This window comes from Leucoraja erinacea, chromosome 24 (assembly GCF_028641065.1).
Source record: "Leucoraja erinacea ecotype New England chromosome 24, Leri_hhj_1, whole genome shotgun sequence".
NCBI lineage: Eukaryota > Metazoa > Chordata > Chondrichthyes > Rajiformes > Rajidae > Leucoraja > Leucoraja erinaceus.
In genome coordinates, this window is record NC_073400.1 from 29942667 (window position 1) to 29958784 (window position 16118).

A 16118-nucleotide genomic window follows, 5' to 3' on the forward strand; every position below is an offset into this window, starting at 1 on the left:
GATTGCAGAAAAACAACAGTATATATTTCAAATGCAATTTAATTTTAAGGTGATCTTATTGAATAATTCAGATTGATTAGTAGGACAGGGTGTTACAATCCCTAAGATTTCACTACAATTGACATTCTTGGGTATGACCACTAGGTGAAATTGCTAACAATCAGACACATCTTCAGTTGTGTACCTCAACGTCACTGGGTGTTTTCGGCCTTTTATCACAAGACACCCTCAGTCGAGGCAGACCCACCGCTGGTTGATCAGACCTGGGTGTCTTATTGTTAGCCTCTAGATGGTCACCTGGCAGCCCAGACAGCATCTTCAAAATAAGTTAGAGAATTGAAAAAAAAAAGGGGAAGTGTGGAATATCATTTTCTTGACCTGAAACATTAACTCCAGCAATCCAGAGGCCAGCTGAATTGACAACACATTGCTTCTGTTATGTATATATGTATTTTGCAGAACAGCATCTTTAAAAGTTTAATTTTAGAGACTTAGATTTTTTTTTTTAAAAGCAGGAGTAAGCACCGCCATTCAATATGTGGCTGATCATCCAACTCAGTATCCCGTACCTTTCTTGATACCCCCTGATCCCCAAAACATCTAACTCCCCTTAAATATAGCCAATGAAGAGGCCTACCCTCTATGGCAGCGAATCCCAGAAATTCACCACTCTCTGCGTGAAAAAAGTTCTTCTCATCTATGTTTATAAGGATTTCCCCTTTATCCTTAAGCTGTGACCCCTTGTCCTGTTTAACATAAATCTTCCTCATCTAGCCTTCCACCCCTTAAAATTTTTAACTCCAGCACTTCTCAATCTTTTTTGTGATTTCAGTGGTCAAATTTGAATTGATTGAGGTACATATCACATATTTTTGAATTTTCATTTTTGGGATCTATGCATTGCTAGCATTTTGTCTTTGATGTTCATGGTAGTCATGGTAATCCCCAGAGTTCCAGGAGCTTGCACTAGCAATGAAAAGGATGGGCACAATATTCGTAATTGAGGATAGAGGAGAGTTGGAGTGGAATCTAAATATGGCAGTATTAGCCTGTGTCTTGTGCCTTTTTGATGTAAAAGGCCATGGGTTTGGGAAGTGGTGCTGGGGCAGCCTGGGCAAGTAACTGCATTGCAGTTTGTAGATAATACACACTGCAGCCACAGTGTACCAATGGTGGATGAAATGACTGTTGAGGGCAATTGATCGTGTGCCAATCAAACAGGCTGCTCTGTTCTGGAGAGGCACGAGCTTCTTGAGAATATTGTTACTGCATCAATCCAGGCAAGTAAAGAGTATTCTATCATGCTCCTGACTTACACCTTATTGATGACAAAAAGGTCCTTTGATGTCCAGATTCGAGTCCACAAAAAATAATCTGTCTTTTCTGATTCATTTAAAGTTACTTTGAACATTCATTCACAGTACATCTGTGTTACATTTATTCATCCTACATATGCTATTTATCACCTAACATTAAATTATAGCTACTATTGATCTAATTTGACCATGCTAATTTGGTACATTTTTCCTCGTACTTCCTCAAATTTCATTATTCCATTAAGCGCATCAACAAATTTTATCATAATGACTCTTCTGAAGGCCACATTGTTTATTAGTAACCATTGAAAAAAGGTCATGCCACACCAAGGGCAGAAAGCCGTGTAATATTTTAGATCTGTGAAAGATCAAATGTGAACAGAAAGAAGTTGTAAATAGAGCAAGCCTGTCGAGCACTAGTATCTCCTCCATCCCTCCCATTAATGGCCTTAATCTAATCCTCTTTGATTAATAGTACTTTCCAGAATATAACAGTATTTTATTTTCACCATAGCTGTTCTTCACATCTGTTCATTCGGAGACTGTATGTCACCATCAGGCTAAAATTATCAACCATTATCCGGTGGGATATGAAAATAAAGCCAAGCACAGATCCACATCTTGTCTCATAATCTCAATATCATGGACTAAAAAAAGAATATTTAATGGTAATGCATTACTTACAAACAAAAGGGTACATTTCATTTGACATAATGCAAATTCTGATGTATTTTCATGAAGACAGAGATTTATAACCACGTATCCTTAATTTGCATTTTGCAGCAGGTCAAAACATCCAAAATGCATTCTAAAATGAGAAACACTGCAACATCCACAAAACATGCCAAGCTAATGCCTTCCAAGGTCACCTTTTCTACACTAACTAGGATACAAGAGATAAAAGGGAGTGTGATTTGATCAAAATTTGTAGCATGCATTTACTAAAGCAAAAATCTGCCATGTTAATATCTCCAGGCACTGTGCAACAAACAATGACGGTATACTTGTAATGTGAGAGGGGCAAAGTTTAAAGGAGATGTGGGGGCACAGAGTCATAGATGCTGGAGTGCGCTGTTGGTGTGATGGTGAAGTAAATGGGAGAGTAGCGTTTAAGAGGCTTTTAGATGGGCATATGAATATGCAGAGAATCAAGGGACATGCGTTATGTGCAGAAAGGATTAGTTTAATTTGGCATCATGTGCAACAGTGACACTGTGGGCAGAAGGGCCTGTTCCTGTGCTATATAACACCATGTTCGGCGAAGGGCTTGCCATGAAAAACCTTCGATGAATAGAATATGAAAATCAAGAATGACAGGAGTTTTATAATGAAACAAGTTGCCCAAAGCATTACTTGACAGAAAGGGAGAAAAATGATACATTTTCACTGTTTGAATGCACAAAAATATTCTAAATTGAATTCCCAGTGGAACTTCGCTCTACATAAAGCAAGCAGAACAAAAAAAAAAGTCAGATCCAATTTAAATCAGTCTGTGCTGCTGATCTCAAACATATTCCAACCTATTATGAAATTGAATACTAAATGCAGGATTTAATTTTAAATATTTACGATATCATTCATCTGTTAACATATTTTTAAAATTTCACAATAATCTGATAAAAAGATCGGAACTCTATGTAAGTTCACATATTTTCAACTTGAGCTCCATATTTCTGAGTCTGAAGAAGAGTCCCGACCCAAAACGTCACCCAGTCCTTCTCTCCAGAGATGCTGCCGTGTCCCCCTGAGTTACTCCAGCATTGTGTCTATCATCTATATTTTCATAATTGTGTTTACCTGCTGATTACACTCAGTGTTTTATAAATAACAAATAAATCTCCAATTTAGGCCATAACCCAAAAGGCCATAACCTGGGGGGTCAAGAGAGTTTATGTCATGGGTCCCAGATAGGACTATGAAATTCTTGCATTGCTGCAGCACAACGGGATATTGTAGTCATAAATACAGATCAGATCAGTGTGTCCATATACCATAGAATCTATCTATATCTATCTATACCAGTAAACAGATAAAGTGCAATAGGTTGTTATAGTTCATAGTTTGTTTGAAGTTGTGTTTAATAGTCTGATGGCTGTGGGGAAGAAGCTGTTCCTGAATCTGGACGTTGCAGATTTCAGGCTCCTGTACCTTCTACCCGATGGCAGTGGAGAGATGAGTGTGTGGCCTGATGGTGTGGGTCCTTGATGATGCTGGCAGCCTTTTTGAGGCATCGACTGCGATAGATCCCCTCGATGGTAGGGAGGTCAGAACCGATGATGGACTGGGCAGTGGTTACGACTTTTTGCAGCCTTTTCTGCTCCTGGAAGCTCAGGTTGCCGTACCAAGCCACGATGCAACCGGTCAGCAACCGTGGCAACTTAAAAACTGTCATAAGACTGTGTAAAGTCAATGTGGCTTTACAAATGCAAAATCATGTTGAACAAATCTACATGCTGAATCTGTATCTAGCAAAGTAGCTAAAGGAGAATTAGTGAATGTGATGAATCTGGACTTCTGGAAGGCCTCTGATAAGATGCCGCACAAGGATTTTTTTAAAAACGAAACATGTGACTGGGAAGCATAAATTGCTACGGAATGAGGATTGGTTAATTGAAAGGAAATAGAGAGGGTACAATTGGGCTATTTTTGGATTGGCAGACTTTGTCAGATGTCGCAGTGATCAGTGCCGGGCATGTGCTGCTAACAATCCATAATCAGTGATTTAGATGAGGAGATCAATGATCAAGTAAAGCTGGGTGACAGTGAGTTGCAAAATGGATGCAGAGAGGCTCGAGTGAGATTTAGTTGAGCTAGGTGATAGGGCACGTGCAATGAAATTTACAAAATTGATTCCTGGTCGGTTTCTGATACATGAAGAAATTAAACAAAATGGGCCTTTTCCATTCAGACTTCCCTCTAGCAGTTTGCTGCCCTCTACTCAAAAAGTCTGAAGAAGGATCCCAATCCGAAATGTCACCATATTCTTCAGAGATGATGCCTGACCTGCTGAATTACTCCAGCACTGGGTGTCTTTTTTTGTAATCCAGATATTCATGATGAAGAGCAAGAGAATTTCAGATATTAAGGGAATTAGAGATATGGATACATGAAAGTGGCACTAAGGAAAACATTAGCCATACATTATTAAATGGCAGAGCAAGTGCAAGGGGCCAAATGACCTACTCCTGCTTCTATTTCTTATGTTCTCGTGTCCCCACGGGGAATATTGCATTATTCTATTAATAATATTTCTCCAATGCATTTCCACAGAAAGTTTTTCTTTGTTTGATGTCATGAAAACATTATCTACATAGAGCAACAGTGAAGACAGTGTAAAGCAATCTGAAGAAATGTATCAGAACCTTATCATGCAGTGCACACTTCACCAACCAAAGGAAATTCTGAAATTAAAGTGTTTCTTCGCTCATTAGTGTGCAACTTAAATCTTTAGCAACCAGATCAAATTTAGTGGTCGTAAGTTTAAAAATCATACTTTAAATCTGTTACTCTTATGGAGGAACTCACAGGCATTTTTATTGTTACAATATTAAATTTTCAATCCATAAATGTCTACGTTTCAGCTCAAAATTAATGTCCAAAGTGAATATTTAAATTACTAAAAAGTCTCAAAATGTAAACATGTATTGCATACATTTACTTTGAATGTTTTATCTCATGTAACACATGTAGATTCGTAAGAATAATTTTAATTGTAAAAAAGTTCCCAAAAAAATCATACAAAAAAAGGTAAAGAAGCCCTTTGCAGATAAAATCATACTGATGCAAAGATCCAGCAGGCCGGATTATGCAAATCTCATGGCCAAAGAAATGTTTAGTCATGGCATTAGATGTACAAAGTATGTACAAAGCATCAGTGTTCCTCACCTACTATTCATAAGATTCCAATAATTTTCATAAAGAACAGAGGCTAGAAAATGGTTAGAAGAATCAGATGTTACATATCATCAAGCATGGCAATATTATAGCATTTGATAGTTAACAAATGTAATAATTATGTTTACTTGATTAAATTATACAGAGCTGGAGATGAACGCCCAGTCAATGGAAGTAACACTCATTTGTTACATTTTCAAATCAAAAGTCAAACACAAGAGTAATATGATAGAAATAAAAATGGATAGCTCTAATAACACATCCCATCTTTCCATGCTTGCCATACAATATTCTGTACCAACTATTCGAGTCATAACCATTTGCTGGTAACAATTCTGCAACTGTGTCTTTGAATCCATCTTTTGCTGCTTAACACGCCCATTCATTTTTTTTTCTTGCAACATCATTCCTCTCTCGTTTGACGCTCCTGTCTCCTATCTTATAAGAGCATCTATTTTTAGTTATTTCCCCTCCTGGCCATTTTCCAGGTCTCTATATTTGGTTAACAATTATCTACTTTATTTTCTGATTAAAATCACTTTCTCTGCACAGATCATGCCTGATCAATTTTTAAATGGATTTAAATGTTACCACCTTTCCCCTATTTCAAATGAACAATGAAAAAAAAGCTTCGCTGAGTGCATTTGATGAATTAATACGATTGGAAAACAAATCACATATACAGTCACATCACATATACAGTGCCCTCCATAATGTTTGGGACTAAGACCCATAATTTATTTATTTATCTCTGTACTCCACAATTTGAGATTTGTAATAGGAAAAAAAAAATCACGTGCGGTTAATGTGCACATTGTCAGATTTTAATAAAGGCCATTATTACACATTTTCGTTTCACCATGTAGAAATTATAGCAGTGTTTATACATAGTCCCCACATTTCAGGGCACCATAATGATTAGGACACACTAATGTCATGTAAATGAAATTAATCATGTTTAGTATTTTGTTGCATATCCTTTACATGCAATGACTGCTTGAGGTCTGCGGTTCATGGACATCACCAGTTGCTCGGTGTCTTCTCTGGTGATGCTCTGCCAGGCCTGTATTGCAGCCATCTTTAGCTTATGCTTGTTTTGGAGGCTAATCCTCTTCAGTTTTCTCTTCAGCAAATAAAAGGCATGCACAATTGGGCTCAGATCGGGTGATTGATTTGGCCACTCAAGAATCGACCATTTTTTAGCTTTGAAAAACTGCTTTGTTGCTTTAGCAGTATGTTTGGATTCATTGTCTTGCTGTAGAATGAACCGCCGGCCAATGAATTTTGAGGCATTTGTTTGAACTTGAGCAGATAGGATGTGTCTATATACTTCAGAATTCATTATGCTACTACCATCAGCAGTTATATCATCAATGAAGATAAAGTGAGCCAGTACCTTCAGCAGCCATACATGCCCAGGGCATAACACCCCCACCACCGTGTTTCACAGATGAGGTGGTATGCTTTGGATCTTTGGCAGTTCCTTCTCTCCTCCATACTTTGCTCTTGCCATCACTCTGATATGTTAATCTTCATCTCATCTATCTACAAGACCATTTCCAGAACTGTGGTTGCTCTTAATTACTTCTTGGCAAACGATAACCTAGCCATCCTATTTTTGCGGCTAACCAGTGGTTTGCATCTTGCAGTGTAGCTTCTGAATTTCTGTTCATGAAGTCTTCTGCAGACAGTGGTCATTGACAAATCCACACCCGACTCCTGAAGAGTGTTTCTGATCTGTCGGACAGGTGTTTGGGGATTTTCCTTTATTGCAGAGAGAATTCTTCTGTCATCAGCTGTGGAGGTCTTCCTTGCCCTGCCAGTCCCTTTGCGATTAGTAAGCTCACAAGTGCTCTCTTTCTTCTTAATGATGTTCCAAACAGTTGATTTTGGTAAGCCTAAGGTTTGGCTGGGGTACAGTTTTATTCTTCTTTCTAAGTCTCATAATGGTTTATTTCACTTTCTATGACACAACTTTGGTCCTCATATTTATAAACAGCAATTAAAGTTTCCAAATATGATGGAAAGACTGGAGGAAAAACTAGATGCTGAGAGCTCTCTTATTCCTGCATGCAGGGCCGGCCTTAGGAGGTGCGGGACCCAATTGGGAACAATTTTGGCGAGCCCCAGGTTCTCAGCCAAGGTCTGCAGAATCATAGAAATACAAACAAAGTCTATTATAGAATGGAAAGTAATCAAAATGTGCGCTTAAAAAGTGCCTGCGAGTTAATGGACCAAACAGATCGAAGCTACATTTTAATATAAAATTGCATACATGTAAGCCTACAAGTAAGAAACAAAATGTGTAGATCACCTCTGAAAAGTACATAGTTACAATACCACGTTTTAGTGACTGTGAAATGAAAAAATAAATTTATTAGATCCTGGAAAAACAATAACTATTGGTGAAAAACCACTAAAGGCATTAAATGTTGGGCTTCAGCCCTCCTGCTACCCTTTTGGGCTTCTACCACATCCTAACTTAGGTAGGTAGGGAGGGGTGGGGGGGAGGGGTGTGTGTGTGTGTGTGTGTGTGTGTGTGTGTGTGTGTGTGTGTGTGTGTGTGTGTGTGTGTGTGTGTGTGTGTGTTGTGTGTGTGTGTGTGTGTGTGTGTGTGAGTTGTCTGTGCATTGTGTGTGTGTGAATGAGAGAAGGGAGGGAAGGGAGGAAGGAGAGATGGGAGTAAGGGAAGTAGAGAAAGAAGGGAGGGAAGGAGAGAAAGCAGGGAGGGGAGAGAAGGGAAAAGATAGAGAGGAAGGAGAGAAAGAAGGGGGGGAGGGAAGGAGAGAAGGGAAAAGAGAGAGAGGGAGGAGGGAGGGAAGGAGAGAAGGGAGGGAGGGAAGAAGGGGAGGAGAGAAGAGAGGCAGAGGGCCAGCGGCAGGAGCGGATGCCAGGGTCCGGGCAAATGGGTGTGAGCCAAGGCCGAGGTTTGTAAACATTGCTCCAACCCCCGGCCCGGCCCTCCCTGTATTGTTCAACACATCTTCCCGGGGAGAGAGAGGGGTAGAGCCGGGGCTGTGTGCGTGATGCACAGCGACTGGAGGGATGGGAGCCCGGCCCCGGGACCGTGAACCACCTCCCCCTTCTCCATTCCCCCTCACACCCCCTCCCCGTCTATCCCCCTTAGGCGCAGGGCCCAATTGGGAGCAATCGGCCCAATCGGCTTAAGGCCGGCCCTGCCTGCATGAAGGAGGCATTTATACACACCTGAGCAATTACAAATACCTGGGAAGCAATGTGTCCCAAACATTATGGTGCCTTGAAATGGGGGAACTATGTATAAACACAGCTGTAATTTCTACATGGTGAAACCAAAATGGCTAAAAATGGCCTTTAATAAAATCTGATAATGTGCACTTTAACCACATGTGATTTTTTTCTCTATTACAAATATCAAATTGTGGAGTACAGAAGTAAATAAATAAAGGATGGGTCTTTGTCCCAAACGTTATGGAGGGCACTGTAGGTGCAATTGTGCATCAAATGCAACTACTTTGTGAAATGCGTTTTAATAAAATCAATAAAGCTACCTTAAAAATTCGCATTTTAAATCTGAAAATGTTCTGTAATTTTCAAATCGCACATTTAAGAATCTTCCCACAAAATAGAATGACCATGTTTCATCCACAAGTCACTAAAACTTTAAACAAGGCAAGCATTACATTAATATCCATGTATTCCATAAAAACAGAAATTAATGACACCTATTACACAGGATGCTGCAGCTAACCGCAGGATGAACGGCAGTCCGTCGCCTCAGACGTACGAGTAAAAGGTACATCCCCGCCGAATGGACGGGCTTTCAGAACTGGATTACAAATTCAGCCCAGAGAAACTCGGCATTCAGACACTCGATGGGCAAGTGGACATCTACAGCAAGTGCATCCACCATATTAAATCCTTTATGCTGCAATCACCGTTGCATAACCTGGTCAAAAAACCGCTACACTATTTAACCGCAAATATCAGTTACCTCTTGCAGTTAATAAATCAGTGCACATCAAGAGAAAGCTGCGGTTGAGCGAATGAGACCACGCAATGCAGAGACGAAGGCTATTCTGGTTTCATAGAGAAGCATTGCACGATTATATTGAACGTGCCTTCTCAGCATTCCGGGTTTAATTACCAAAATGCAGCATTGCAATACAATACCTGCAACCGATACATTATTAATTTTATTTTTTAGCACTACAGAAAACTGCAACTTTTTGTATTTGTACTACTCACCAAGAGGGAGGGAGAGAGATGGGGGAGGGGGTTGCGAGGCGATGCTGTGCTAGATTTTCTAGACTCGTTTCCTCTACTAGGTTGAAATTAATAACGAAATCAGACGAGACATGGATGGGATTATTGCAGTCATCTGATGGAAGCGGCTGGATTTTTTTGTGCTTTGCCAGACCCCGTTTTGTCCACGGGGAACAAGTCAGCAAATCAACGGAAGTCCTCAGCTTCAGCACCGAGCTGCTTTTAAACAGCCCGATGATAGCAACAATCACTGCCACCTTCCAGCTGACAGAGAGAGGAGGGGCTCGCCCAATCTACGCCCCTCTCAAGCCACGCACGATGCGCACACACAAACACACACTCAGTCCCGGAGAAGTTGCGGCTATCTATAATGCAGACACAAGACACTGCTCATACAAGAATCACGAGCAAAAATAAAAGTGCTGGAGGAACTCAGCAGGCCAGACAACATCTGTGGAGGGAAATGGACAGGCGACGTTTCGGGTCGTGATCCTTCGTCCACTTCACTTCACCGTGCAGGCACAGTTCCCGAGAAGTTGATGTATAATGCTGACACAATCGGCTGCAGTTGCACGAATCTTGAGCAAAAACAAATTGCTGGAGGGACTCAAAGTTTCAAGGTCAGTTTATTGTCACACGTACCAAGTAAGGCAGCATCTGTGGAGGGAAATGGACAGACGACGATTCAGTTCGTGATCCACCTTCAAGGCGCAACGTAGTCTGTCATTTCCCCCCAAGGCTGCAGTGTAGATCACAAAAGAAAGCCACGCCTACGCTCACGGCGATCTGATAAATAGCTCGATGTCCAGCGTATTAATTTCCCATCCACCCCGTGTCCTTCTAGTCGTACACATTCATTAACCTCGTTAAAAATCAGACTCTATGTCCATTTCCAGATAAGTATTGGCATTTGTAGTGCATCATGTGCAGGTACTTACAATTAGGTGACCAGGGTAACTTGTCATGTTTTCAAGAACAGGTATCAATCAATACTACAGACACACAGAACTGCAGATTTTGGAATCTTAAGCAAAATGTAAAGTTCGCAGACGGCCCCCACCCAAACATCGTCTGTCTATTTCTTCCACAAATATTGCCTGACTCACTGAGTTCCTCCAGTACTTTGCATTCTTAATCAACACTGCGGCTGGGACAGAAGGAATTGGCTTTTTAATTACCTCCCCAAATAGGGCCAGGAAGTCTGCCTGCTTGCCTGCAGGGTTTCAGTAGTGCACAATCTCAGTTTTAAGTCTCCGCCCATTTACTGCAGTGATGAGCAGAAATCCCTTCACTCAGTTATGAAACCCCAGGGAACATGGAATCAGTTTCAGTCCTGTGCTGCCAATACACACATACAAAATCCATTGACAAGTAATGCAAATCCATTCCATACTACACAGACAGAACAGATCCAAAGCCCTAGCCATCAGTCAATGAACACATTATTTAAGGGAGAGATCCATAAACTTTGAGAAAGTTTTGACACAGGAACATTTTCAGACAAAGGGTAGTGGGTGTATGGAACAATCTGATGGAGGAGGGAGTTGAGACAGGTACTATTGCAACATTTAAGAAACATTTAAACAGGTATATGGATAGGTCAGGTTTAGAGGTATATATGGGCTAACCACAGCCAGGTTGGACTAGTGTAGATGGAACACGTTGGCCTCAATGGGCAAGTTGGGCCGAAGGGCCTGTTTCCATCCTGTAAGACTCTATGTGAGCAAAGGGAGACAGATGTAGACTGGTCAGAAAGTGGAGCTGACGAAGAATTTCAAATAATGCAGCAGGCTCAAGGGAATGCATGACCTACGTCTGCTCCCGTTTCTTATCCACTTACATTTGTAATGTGCGATCCACAGTTAATTTTACGACTTTCTCAGAGGATTACACAAATATCAAAATTAATTTTTTTACTTGGTAAAATAAGTGCAAGCCTCAACATTAATTCTGGTGTATAATTAATGGTGTCCATAAATAGATGTTCAAAGAGAATTGGGAACTTTGTATATTTTACCTGCTTGGTTAACCGGGAACAACATTGAGATCTAGACATTCAAAATCAGGAAAATCCTTTTTGTTCTGTATGATTTAGATCAGCTGCCCAGATACCTTGTTTTTCTGATGGTTTTGGATTGGGTCAGGTTCATATCCTGATAAAACCTTTAAATTAAGGATGAGTTGGCCCAGCTCCGAACTTTATACAGGTCAGAATAGTTTGCTGAGTATCATAACATGCGCTCGCTATTCTTCACCAATATTTGATTGTTTGATTGATCGAAGGGTTACCAATTCCACGCCAATCATTAATCACTCATTCACACTAGTTCTATGTTATCCCACTTTCGCAACCACTCCTTGCCTACTAGGGGACAAGTTAGAGATGCCAATTAAGCTACAAACTATAAGGTATTTGGGATCTGGGAGGAAACCAGAGTACATGAAGGAAACCCACGCGGTCTTATGGAGAACATGCAAACATCACACAAACACCCAGCACCCAAGGTCAGGATCGAATACGGGTCTCTGGCACTGTGAACCTGCAACGCTACCAGCTGTGCCGCCCCAATTGATGGTTCATTCTCTATCTGAAAAATAGCATTTTGAGATTGTTTTATTTACGACAGGTTTGGATATGGAAATTGGTGGCTTGGGTGTGGAATATTATTTAGAACTGATAAGCCAGGTTGGCTATGGTTAGTTGAGGGTAGACACAAAAAGTTGAAGTAACTCAGCGGTACAGGCAGCATCAGAAGGAATGGGTGATGTTTCGGGTCGAGACCCTTCTTCAGACTTATGTAAGGAGAGTGGGCGGGACAGATATAATGTAGTCGGAGACAGTAAGACTGGTGGGAGAACTGGGAAGGGGGAGGGGATGGAGAGGGAAAGCAAGGGCTACTTAAAGTTAGAGAAGTCAATGTTCATACCGCTGGGGTGAAAGCCAATAAAGCGAAATACGAGGTGCTCTTCCTCCAATTTGCGCAACTGAGGTGTTCCATTGAGGCCACGGAGGTGTTCAGTTGAGGATAGGTTGTGAAAAAAATAGAACTCTGCTGCTTTTGTTATCTGCTGAGGGATGTAAGAATGGGGTGGGATGGGTGAGTTGAGTCATCATTTTGAATGGTATACCAATCAAGAAAAAGCAGGCGCCTTTTCCAGCCTTGAGGAGCTTTAGCCCGTGGAAGAGCAGATATCTTCCAACTCCCACTTAACTTGCAAGTCTAATATAATTAGGAAATTATAACAATAATGAAACCATGGAATGGCATGTTTTGATTTCATTTCGTCATTCAAGCAAATATTTAAGTTTTATTTGTTACTTATTTTGCCCATGCCTACATAAACATCTAATTAATTTTCTCATGGAAACTTTCCAGACAATAGTTATTTATGAATAGTTAGTACTGCACACAAAATATTTGGAGAGTTGCAATCCTTCCAAATTACAAACCCTTGTCCCAGGTGCGTAATGAAAAAAGGACATTCTTGGTATTCTGATATCAAGGTGCAATCTATAATCCTGCCATCTCCATCCTCAGCTACCAAAATATCTATATTTCAACAATACTTTGCATAAATAAAACTAATACTCTTACCTTGTTTAATGTTTACTCTTGAAAATATGTATTCAAAATATATAAAAGTAATATACAAATATGTGTAAAATTATTTAATTAAATTGCCATTATTACATGAGAATATTTGACAAAAGAATAGGCTTATGGAAAATCAGTAGTAAACTTAGTTGTTTACATACAATGCACTGGAAATGATACATGGCTCTTGCTACTCAGGTAATGCTCAATTTCAACACTGTCATTTTGATATGGAACAAATGTTCTTGTGGGGAGGAGAAAAAACACTCTGAACAATAAGGGTGTTTGATAAAAAATAACTACAAATGCTTCATGGGAACATTAGAAAAATCAAGTTCCCAATATACCTTGCTCTGGGAACTAGACTTTATTTATCAATGTTGCTGTTTCATTAAAACCATCCTTTGCAAAACATTAACATAGAGGTGAATGGTTTTGACTGGTGTCGGGCTCAGTGATCATAAATCATAAACCTTGTCACAAAAATCTATTAAAAAGAAGTTCCATGTAAATTAAATATGTCAGCATTAGGTTGTAAAATAGTAATGCTAAATGCATCTATCTGCATGCCCTGATGAGTGTTATCTATTCAAACATAACACTTGAAATATAAACAAAATAATAATGAGTAAAATACAGAAAATGTGTGTGGTGAGTGGAGGGGGGCAAGGGGCAGGGGGAAGAGAAGATTGATAAAATAATGCTTTGCCTGTAGGTAAAATAATATTTTTGAGGTATTACTCAAGGTCTCCCAGGTTTCCACCCCATTAATGTAATATTGAAATTGACTTTATTTAAGCCAGGCATCAGGATATTCCCCTACGATGTAGGTACCAGGATGTTTCCTCTTTCTTCATTCTAAGGACAAATCTCCACCCTTATTTGCAAATTCTAGTTGATCCAGCATTGTCTGGGTTTTATTAATTGCCAGTGTATGCAGTTCAATAATATGTGACAACTATAGGAATATTATATTTGTATAATATAATGTCCTTACTATTACAAGAATGGGAGATGTACAATGTACATTGGCGGTCCCTTGAGAGATTGAGAGATAAATTGAGTTTGGTGTACAAGACAAAGGATTAATGAAGATCAGCACAAGTAAGTAAGGTGGTGAAGAAGGCATATCAGACACCTTCCTTCATTAGTCAAGGCAAGGAATGTAAGTGCAAGTACAATTTTGTAAAACTTTGATTAGATCACAGCTGTACTGTAAGATGGTAGCCATTCTATGAGGACTCAAAGTCCACTCAACAGGATGAGAGGAGACTCAACAGGATGTTGCCTGGGATGGAGCCTTCCAGTTATAAAGAGACTGGTTAAGCTGGGATGGAGCCTTTCAGTTATAAGGCGAGGTCATGGAAAGAGCCTTCACGTCATGGACCTGTTTCCACCAATCCTTCCACCACTACACACAAGAAGCGCAAGACGCCATTGTATGCATATGCCGAGAAGTGTGTTCAATTCTGGCTGAACAATTTCTAATCTTGTGATGTGGACTCGATAAGAACAAGTTATAAGGAAAGACTGGATAACCTTGTAGTGTGGAGGCTGACTGGAATAAAAAATTAACAAGGACAGACTTGGGTAGATTATAACAGAGTTGTTTAAAACTAGGGGCATGGGGATAAGGGAAAGATGAAGACGTTTAGAGGGGATCTGTGAATGAACTTTGCAGAGGAGGGTTGCAAACTGGAATTAATTACTTGAATGGATGATGGAGGTACATCCTCTCACAGCATTTAAAAAGTATCTATGTAGTATGATGTGGAAGGCAGCAAAGACGTTGTAATCTGTTTAGAATAGTGGTATTATTTAGTTTATTAATACTTTTTGATATGTGCACGTACCATTGTTTATATTCCACTGGTGAGGTAATAATTAATGTGTTGTACCTAATTAAAGATTGTTTGCTAGTCATGTGACAGGAATATGTTAATCGTGTGTGTGTGTGTGTGTGTGTGTGTGTGTGTGTGTGTATGTATATATATATATATATATATAGGGCTGTGGAACAGCAGAAAGGATGTGAGAGCACTGTTTTTGTTTTCTCTTGAGAATGGAATGATTGCGCAGACTTTGTATCAAACTATGGTCCTGGCTAAGTAATATCAAGGACTATTGAAGATTTATGCACATTATCAGGAATACCAGAGTATGAATGGGCCTGTTTAGATTAATCATGTAAATTGTTTGCTCTTGTTACTAATTCTGTAAGAAACACATTTTCTGGAACATATTGGATCTGGACAATGTTATAATAAACTAAGTTTGCAAAAGTGTAGATGACTGCTTGAAATGTCTTGGCATAAAGGACTTTAGATCAGATTCTCATGTATGGTGGTATTTCTATGGATTAGATACTTGGTCAGCATAGACAAGGTGAGTTAAGGTATTTGTGCTGGATAACTCCACAATTAAACGTAACTGTAGTGAAGAGAAAAGTAGAACTACCAGAACTAATGTTACTAATTCCATACATCCTTGTTTTCTTGACTTTTAGTTAAGTATCTTTCATCAATATGCCTCTTGATCAGCATGTTAGATAAATCAATTAAGCGACTTTGATGGAGCGAAGGGGTTTTGACAGCTAAAAGCAAATCCACTGATGTTGGGCTGATTTAAAAACATTAGACAAGAGTTCAGAATTTGAAGAGCACAGATACCCCAGAAGGGATTACAGAAATAAGGAAGATTGTGGCAGTAATAAGATCTGCAAACAAGAATAAGGATTCTAAACTCAACACATTTAAGTTCATGGAACACAACTAATAAAACCTGGTGCGAGTGTCAAGACTTTAAAAATTCATGTTGTTACAATAAAAACCACTCAATCCTTTCTGCATTACATTTATGCCGGGGAAACTTCACTAAACTAAACCTTTGCAATGTGGGAGAAACTGCACTGACAGCAAGGGTCCACAATGTGTCAGCACTGAAACCTCCATCCCGCACATCTCAACGCAGTTCCTTCTTTCACATTAACAACCTGACGACTGAACATTTATGACGCGTGTTAAACATGAAATATCATTCAACTAAGGGCAGCATGGTGGTGCAGCTG

General features: G+C 39.8%; 1 protein-coding gene across 3 annotated transcripts in view; it reads right to left on the reverse strand.

Moving 5' to 3' along the window:
* The window catches only part of LOC129708898 (AMP deaminase 2-like), a 104412-nt gene that overhangs the window by 56648 nt on the left and 31646 nt on the right, over positions 1-16118 (reverse strand). The window contains exon 1 of one of the 3 annotated variants that reach the window (XM_055654949.1): positions 9438-9687. The exons of the other annotated variants lie outside the window; for them this stretch is intronic. The gene's annotated coding sequence lies outside the window, so the exon portion shown is untranslated. Of the gene's footprint in view, positions 1-9437; positions 9688-16118 lie in introns of those variants that run through there. 3 annotated transcript variants of the gene reach the window in all.